The following is a 9901-nucleotide window of genomic DNA, read 5'->3' as shown; positions in this document are numbered from 1 at the left end:
GCTTTGCTACTGAGCTATATCTCCAGTCCATCATAAACTGCACCTCAGTCTGGCTACAACTTCACTTTTTCCAATCACTTTCCACTCCCTTTATCCATCTTAATCTCCAGCCATGTGGGTAAGGACTTTAAGACTTCAAAAACTTACATTCCTGAAGTTTATAGAGAAACTTTTGCTTTAAAAGATATTAGAAAGGAATGTGCTTGAGGGAGGAAAAAAGAAACCTGCCGTTGACCCCAGCACAACTGAGGCAGGAGGATCACCATGAGCTCAAGTATAAGTGCTCCAACTGAAAGCACTTGGTATATGGGGGCTCATCTTGGTTGTCAGCTTAAGAAGACTAAGACTCAGCATGGAAATAAATGTCTGGGCATGCCTATGGTAGGTAAACTGAGGTGGAAAGTTCTACGCTACAGGTGGCACTGTGGCAGGACTGACTATACAGAGATAGTGAGCAGAGCACACTCAACGCTCTAATAACTGCCTGTAGACATGTTGTCAACAGCCACCTCTGGCCCTTGCTGTAACAGCTTTTCTGCCTCAGTGGGCTGCGGCCTCCATGTCTGTAAAGTAAACCCTTCCTTACATAAGTGCTACTTAGAGGTATTGTATCACAATGGGGTAGGTCATTAATATAGTAATAAAAATAATGACCTAATATCAAATATGCAATTCCCCCCCAAAAAAAACATGAAAAAAAAGACATGAAAAAATGAAGGCAATATACTCATCCAACAATGACTGATTCCACAGTAAAATTTTCTAGTGAGAGTTAAACAGATGAACTCTCAGACAAAGAAGTTAAAAAAAAATTATAAGAATTTGCAACAAGGTAAAAAAGGGACAGTAACTTCTGAATTAAAATTTTGAAAATAAAAAGCTCAAGAAATAAAATAAAAAATATCAGAAACCTCATTCACAGCTGAATCAAGCAGAAGGCACACTCTTAGGGATTTAACAAAGGAAAGATACATTAGCAGAGTCAGACAAAACAGACGAATTAATAAAGAGTATAAGCAAGACATGAAAGATATAGGGTGCAATCCGTTATTTCAAGATATACTACAAAGCAATAGTAATAAAAACCCACATGCTATTCATATAAAAACAGATATCAATGGAATTGAACTGATGACCCAAAAAGAAACCCACACACCTAGAGACATCTGATTTTTTACAAAGAATCTAAAACCATACAATGGTTTAAAAAAAAAAAGTGTCTTCAAAAAAAATGCTAGTCTAATTGGATGTCTACAGAAGAATACAAACAGATCCATATTTATCACCCTGCATAAAACTCAAGTCCAAGTGGATCAAAGACCTCAACATAAAACCAGACACACTAAGCCTGTTAGAAGAAAAAGCTGGGAAGGGCCTGGAACTCATTTGCACAGGAGACAACTTCTTGAACAGAACCCCAACATCTCAGGTTCTAAGATCAACAATCAATAAACAGGACCTCATGAAACTGAAAACCTTCAGCAAGGCAAAAGATACTGTCAATAGAACAAAACAACAGCCTACAGAGTGGGAAAAGATCTTCACCAACCCTACATCCAAGGGCTAATATCCAAAAAATATAAAGAACTCACAAAATTAAACACCAACAAAACAACCCAATTAAAAATGAGGTACAGAGCTAAACAGAGAATTCTCAACAGAGAAATACTGAATGGTGGAGAAACATTTAAAGAAATGTTCAGTGTTCTTAGTCATCAGGGAAATGCAAATCAAAATGACTCCAAGATTCCATCTTATACCTGTTAGAATGGCTAAGATCAAAAAATCAAGTGACAGCACATGCTGGTGAGGATGTAGAGAAAAGTGAATGCTGCTCCACTTCTAGTGGGAGTATAAACTTGTACAATCACTTTGGAAATCAATCCAGTGCTGTTTAGAAAACTGGGAATAGTGCCACCCCAAGACCCAGTCAAACCTCTCCCAGGCATATATACCCAAAAGATGCTCCACTATACAACAAAGATATTTGCTCAACTATGTTCATAGCAGCGTTATTTTTAATAGCCAGAAACTGGAAACAACCTAGATGCCCCACAACTGAAAAATGGATAGGGAAATTGTGGTACATTTACACAATGGCATACTATTCAGCTATTAAAAACAAGGAAATCATGAAATTTGTAGGCAAATGAATAGAACTAGAAAAGATAATCCTAACCCAGACCCAGATTTACATATGGTATGTGCTCACTTTTAAATAGACACTAACCATATAATACAGGATAACCTTACTACAATCCACAGACCCAAAGAAGCCAAGTAACAAGGAGAACCCAAGGGAGGAAATAGAATGGAAGTGGATGAAGAGAGAAAACTGGGTGGGGGAGGGTGTAGGGAGGGGAATGAAAATAAGAATCAGAGGGAGTAGGAGGAGAGAGGGTAAAGATAGAGAAAGGAAACTAACTGGGACAACATCTCTGAGAGAAGCTGCAGACCCATGACAGAGTTGGCTCTCTGGAGGACATGGGAGTGACTCTAGCTGAGACTCCTAGCTGTGTGGGACATGAAGACTAAACAGGCTACATTCGAGCCAGATGGGACTTCCAGTGAACGTCACCAACCCACCCACAAAACCTTCGACCCCAAATCTACCCTGCCCACAGGATGTTCAGGGATAAAGTTGGAGCACAAAAAGAGGGAGTGCTAGCCAATGACTGGCCCAAACTGAGACCCACCCTGTAGGAGAAAGCCAGCCCATGACACTATTAATGATACTCTGCTATGCTTGCAGACAGGAACCTAGCATAACTCTTCTCTGGGAGGCTCCACCCAGCAGCAGAACAAAACAGAGGCTGAGACCCACAGTCAAACATTAATTAGCCCTAGGAGTATCTTTCAGAGAAGTGTGGGGAAGGATAGAAGGTCCCAGAGGGGACAAGAACCCCTCAAGAAGACCAATAGTGCCATCTAACTTAAGCCCATAGGAGCTTATAGAGACTGACACACCAACCAAAGAACATGCTTGGACTGGACTTAGGCCCACGGAACACATGTAACTGATGGGCAGCTTGGTCCTCATGTGGGTCTCCTAGCAACAAAGGGAGTGTGGGTTATACCTGACATGGACTTGGTTGCCTGCTTTTGGATCATCTTCCCTAGCAGGGATACCTCGCTGGCCTCAACAGAAGAGGATATACTAAGTCCTGATGGGCTAGAGTGGGTTTGTAGAGGGGAGGGCTCTCCTTTTCTGAGGACAAGGGAAGAGGGGAAGGGAGAAAAGGGTCGGAGGGTGAGACTGACAGGAAAGGAGGAAGGTGGCTGTGATCAGGATATAAAATGACTAAATGAATAAATTTTATTTAAAAAAAATCTAAGGTACACCATTAAAACACAAAGCTTACAAATCATGGGCACAGAAGGAAGAGATATACAAATTACAGACAAAGAAAACACAGTCAACAAAATCATAGTGCCTTTAATCACAGAACTCAGGAGGCAGAGGTAGGTGGTTTTCTGCAAATTCAAGAATGGTCTACTCTACATAATAATTCCAGGCCAGTCAGAGTTACACAGAGAGAACTTCTCTCTTTCTCTCAAAAAAAAAAAAAGAAATCCCAGAAAAGAAAGCCCCTAAATCCTTTTAGACAGGTAACAATACTGAAAGCAACAAAAGAGTTAAACATGAGGGCAACCCCATTAGAATAACAGCAGATTTATAACAAGAAATCTAAAGGCACGGAGTAATGTATTTTAAACTTGCAATGACAATACCACTATCTCAGAATACTGCAGCAAAACTATTCTTCACGATTGAATAAAAAGGCAGGCATTTCACAAACTGAAAGCTTTCATGACACGAAGCTAGCACTGCAGAAGATACCTAAACTAACTCTACACACTGAAAAAGAAAAAAAAAAAGTAAGCACACCATGAGGACATTAAAAAAAATAAAGGAAAGGATGAACAAATGATTAGAAACATCAAATATTACAAAAACAAATGTCATGAATTAACACCTACCTCTCAATAACTCTGAGTATTAATAACCTCATTTCTTCAAGATAAAGCAAACTAGCAGACTCGATTAAAAAATAGTCCTCCGTCTACTTGTTGTTGCCTGCAAGAAACACAACTCAATGGCAAAGACAAGCAGTCTTAGAATTAAAACTATGTCAAGCAAATGGACTCTCAAAGCAAGGAGATGTAATTCTAGTAATATCTCACAAAGATGACTTAAAACAAAAATTAGAGATTTCATGTTAAGGTTTATGCTATTCATGAAGTCTCACTGGATTTTCTGGCTCCCTTTCAAAGCACTCTTCCTGGAGAATGTGCCCTCCAAAGCACTAGATCAGTGGTTCCCCACCTTCTTAACTCTACAACCCTTTAATCCAGTTCCTCATGTTGCAGTGACCCTCAACCATAGAATTATTTTCTTTGCTACTTCATAACTATAATTTTGATATTGTTATGAATCATAATCTAAATATCTGATATGCAAGATATCTGACATGTGACCCCCAAAGGGTCGCAAGCCACAGGTTGAGAGAGACCCATCTTAGTCCTCCTCAGGTCCTTGCCTGTTTCCCAACAGGCTGTATGTAGCCTTTTTAGTCTGTGGTCCATGAAGCTGGTTTATAATAAACTCTCAAGAGATTGTTAAAGAAAGAGATAATGATCCAAGAGACTGTTAATAATTCACCTGAGAATATATTAATTTCAAACATACCAAATATCAGCACATCCACATTTATAAAACAAACACTGCTGGATATAAAGGAAAAAGTGACTTCATACTCAAAAGTGACTGATACTCAAATAAATTACAAAATCAAAATGAACAGGATAATTTGCTAGACATACATGACCTTCCAAAATTTAACCAAGGGGATATAGACAACTTAAACAGTTCTATAATGAACTATAAACTGATGCAGAAAGAGTCTCGTGGTAGAGAATCCTGGGCCCTCATGGATTCACTATTAAATCACAGAATTTTAAAGAAAAACTAATACCAACTGTCCTGAATCCATCCATATGATGGAAAAGGAAAGAATGCCACTAAACTCACTTTATGAAGTCAATACTGTCTTGGTGATAAAACTGGCTAAGGATGCAAAAAAAAGAAAAAAACAAAAACAAAAATATGGATAAGGATACAAGAAAACTGTAGTTCAATCTCACCAATCAACACAGATATTAACATTCTTAATAAATAATTGCAAAGTTAATTAAACAACACATTAAAATCACTCACCATGACCAAGCTGGCTTCATTCCAGGAATGCAAACACAATTCAGTATATAAAGATCAATACATGCAAGTCAGAATATAGACTTAAGGAGTCACAGGGTTATCTTAATTGGATATAGAAAAGCTTTTGACAAAGTTCAACATTCCTTCATGATAAAGTCCTGAAACCAGTACTGAAAGAAACAGTCTATATATGACAAACCTACAGCCAACATTAAAAGGGGAAAACTCAAAGAAACGTCTCTAATCATGAAGAAGACAAGGGTATTCCCTGTCTCCACACTTATTCAGCAGTTACTTCAAGTCTTATCTAGAGTAAGAAAAGAAATAAAAGGATTGTAAATAAAGACACAACAGAAATGCCCCCTTCTAAAGGTAGACAGGTCCTATCATCCTTCTGTGCCTCAATACTCTCCCACTGCTTTAGCACTGTGGACCAAGACATTCAGTATGCTGATGCTCCTGGGAATTCAGGGCAGAGGTCAGCCAGTGGTGTGCAGGGGAAGGCTCTACAGAGGCAATAAGCCCGCCCATAGAAAATAGGTCAGAATGCAGAGTGGAAGAGTGCTGAATATTTGGGGATGGTCTTGTTGGAAAGCCCACACGGACCAGCCTATTCTTGTGATGATAAGCCTCTTTGCATCAACTGGGTCCTGTGGGCATCTCTTAAATGCCAGCATAAAGGGTTCTCATAAAGGGTATGAGAAAACTAGACAGAGCAATGTCACATCCTTAGGACCCTCTGCACAGTATGGTTTCCTGATCGATACAGACCCTGTGCCTTTCCTCAGCCTGTGATTATATCAGCTTGGAAAAGGGAAAACATGAGACCAAACTGACCCCCAGTTGTCTGCAAGCTTGAAGTTGATAACTATACTTTGCTAACAGTTGTCTTATTTTTCTCACTAAAAAAATTATACATTTTAAGGTGTTTCATGTACTTACTACACACACACACCATAAATTTTAAAACACACCAAAATGTCACTTTCTTTCAGTGTTACAATTATTTTTACGTCTATAAACGTTAGTTAGGAAAGACATTTCACTTGTAATTCTCTAGAGCCACCATATGGGTGCTGAAAATCAAACCAGGTCTTTCCCAAGAGGAACAAATACTCAACTGCTGGGCATCTCTCTAGCCCAAGATTCTTTTCTTTTTGTTCTTCACATACAGCAAATTCATATTGAGCATCTAACCGCAAAGCAGATGTTGAGCCTTTGATGGCTGTAAAGTGGAAAGGGAACCACTAGATCGCCACAGCCACAAGGGACAAGGGTAACTCTATGTGGCCTTTGACAGTGCTGTGCCTGGCAGGACTAGTGGTGATAATGGTTTCAGCTGTTATTTATGAGAATAATAAGCAGGAAAGCCATGCTCTGGGCTGTACATTTCGACATCAATTATTTTTCTTATCTCTGCATCCACAGCTCACAGGTTCAAATCCTCACTCTAAGGACAGGCTCTGGGTTTAAGGTACAAAATGTATTTCCTTTGTCCTCCAAAATTTCCCATTATTCTGATGATAATCTCACTCACAGCAGCCTGAGATGCCACTCATTTCCAAGTTCTATATTACCAGAGCACCCACACCCAGGGAGCACAGTGCTCAGGACTTTACCCTTTTCTGTCACCACTATACAAAAAAAAAAAAAAAAAAAAAAAAAGTTTTGTCATGGCATACATGCAATCAACATGATTAAGAACAAATAAAGTCACACTTGTTTGGAAGTTATTAGGACTGCAACCTTGTAGAGACATACTCAGAGACATGCATTATTCTTTCCCAACCTCCACCAGCGAGTCCACCAGGATGAGGAATGTTCTCTGTGATGTCCAACAGTAGTAGTGAGCCTTGGGTCAGGTCTTACCTGGTGGAGGAAGGAGTGAGGTTCTTCAAATGGTTGCACTAGTAAAGACACCACTCCCTCACTCCCTAGTATTGTTCCTAGGGACTGGAAATGTGACAGCTCAATTTAAAACCTTAAGTTGCAAGTGGACAGGCTGTTACATGGGCAGTCAGGATTATGATGGTACTGCAAACATCAAGCAGTCTTGTAAGATGGGATTGGGTGCAATCTCAAGTGTTTGGTAGTTGAGGGAAAGAAGAGCTTGTAAGAAAATCAGCAGAGGTCAACAGCAGTGTTTCAAGAAACTGCCAGTTTGGGTTCACTGGAACTTGCACTCTTAGGGGTGGGTGTGTCTAAATTCCAGTTCAAAGGCTAGTTTGCAAATGCACAGGGTCTAGCTGATCTAACAGTGACCTGTGGTTCCACCTTAAATGCCTAGAGCACCCATGACAGCATTTGGGTTTTCTTCTATGACACTACCATCTGAGAAGGAAGATCTTATTAAAAATTAATTCTACATCTATGAAAGTAAAATCTACTAAGGCAAGAAGTTTGGGTATTTGTTAATTATTTATTCAACACACTAATTTGTGTGTGTGTGTGTGTTTCAGGATCATTTATTTATATTTTGCTACCATAATTTTTTTTTCATGTTTCCTGATTCTTCCATTGGGTCTTCCCTGGGGGAAGACCCTGATAAAATAGGAGGCTCCTGCTTTGGCCAGGCTCCTGATTGGCTAAAACCATTAGCAAATGCTTTCAGTCCCCACTTTCTTGAGTATAAGTAGGTGTTCCTAACTTACAGAGATGACGGTTTCTAGCATGTTGTGCTGGTCAACGGACCATGCAGATGTGCTCAATAGGTAAACCTAGAGACTTCAGTTCTCCATATTCTGAGCAGCAGTTTTATGTTTATATTGCCTCCTGTGTCTACACGTCAGTTATTTTGTTCTTTTTTTTTCTGATGATACTTATTACAAAGGCTTGTTGTGGTTTCATGCTCAAACCACATGAATTAAGTACACACGGCAGGCTCATCTGTTCAGTGCTTTGTCCCAGCTGGTAGTGTAGAGCTGTGGTTGGAGGTGTGCCTCTGCCTTATCCCTCACCATGAGAAGCCATGGCTGTAACATGTTCCTCACATTAACTAATACCTAGTACAAACCAGAGAAGTCTGGTTTCATCAGAGCTCTTTTCAGTTTGTACTGATGTTAACTGAGGCCTTGGCCACGGGTTTCATACTAATACCTTGATATTGATCTACATACAAAGACCATGATTTCTGTTTTAGGTTTGATTGCTGCCAATTCTAGGGCCATACAGATAGGACATAAAGATGGCTCATTCTCATCACCAGAAAAATTGTTGAAGTACCTACCTGACCTTAGAATCATCTTGATAATGGCTCATGGTTCAGAGTAATGGGGCATTCTCACGATTCAGTTATTGTTGCAGAGATCACATCATCAAGAGAGAGTGAGACAGTGGACTGCTATTATAATTGTGCCATCACCATCAAAAGCAAAACCAAAATACACACTTTTGAAAGGGTGTCATCTTGATTAAAGAATAATCAGATCAAAGCAGAGCGGTATCCTGTGCCAGAGTTCCATACTGATGCCACGAGTGAGTTCTAGTGAGTTCTGATGCCATGTTGTTGGATCTTTGTCGTGACTACCAGATACGAATGGAGAAATCACTAGCAGCACAGCGACCTTTATATAGAAAATTCACCTTTCTCTCTATCAAGCCTAAGCTGGAAAGCAAACATTTATAAGGACTTCCCATTGCTTTTCTTACCTTTTTCGGTTTGTATTTTATAGAAAATTTATGAAACTAATTTCTAAATTATCTCAAAGTTTGCATTTCATATGGGTAAGATATACTTACATAGAGCCAAGTTGTTCTAGCCAACTACTACTCACATTCCTTCCATTTTAGGAGATTTTTATTAATTTTAAGTCATGTCTAAGCGTGTTTCTGCATGTGGGTACATGCCAGAGGTGCCAGATCTGCTAAAACTGGAGTCACAGACAGTTGTGAGCCAGACTGAATTTGGGTCCTCTGGAAATACAACAAGGTTTCTTAATTGCTGAGGTATTTCTCCAGGGCCCCTTCCATTGTTTAACTTTTTCTTCCCATGCTTGTAAGTCAGCATAATTTCCCTGTGAGCTGCTGGCAGATCTTCTCTTCTGTTTTTCCTTCAGCAAAAGCTATTACCTGTTTCTCGTTTCTTTCCAGCCAAAAGAACACCTATATTTCATATCTTTCTTCATCTCTTCCCATAAAACTTCTAAAAAATGTAATTTGGAATTTATTCTTAAGGGATTCTAGTGGTAAAAAGGTTTCAGATGTCCTTTCCTTGGAAATAAAGTCTATTCCTTTATTTTATGGCTGCAGAAAAGTCTTTTATAAAAGATTTCAATGAAAAAGACATCTGCTAATGAATTTTGCTTAATTAAACTTTAAGATTTTGACTGAAAGGGCATATCCAATAACATGAGTCTTGAACACTGTCTTTCTAAAGCTAGTTTTTATAGCCTCACTCTAACGACCTTTAAGAAACCCTTGTTTATTTGGCGTCCTTTAAACTTGGGGTGGGGTGTGAAAAAATCAAAACAAAAACAAAACACATTGGAAATGTTAACTAGCTCACCAGCTACCTCCAGGAACTCTTTCAGGCCTCACAGTCAAATATCGCCACCTTCTGCTCTTACAGCTTCCTACAACTCTTAAAAACCAGTCAGACAGACAGAAAAAAAAAAGCCGTAAAATTCACTGCTGGCAAAAGGAGAAGGCGTCGACACGAAAATGAAGAATGTGAAGAACATTCTC

This window comes from Meriones unguiculatus, chromosome 2 (genome assembly GCF_030254825.1).
Source record: "Meriones unguiculatus strain TT.TT164.6M chromosome 2, Bangor_MerUng_6.1, whole genome shotgun sequence".
In the NCBI taxonomy this organism is placed as follows: domain Eukaryota; kingdom Metazoa; phylum Chordata; class Mammalia; order Rodentia; family Muridae; genus Meriones; species Meriones unguiculatus.
Note: the sequence above shows the minus strand (reverse complement) of the source record.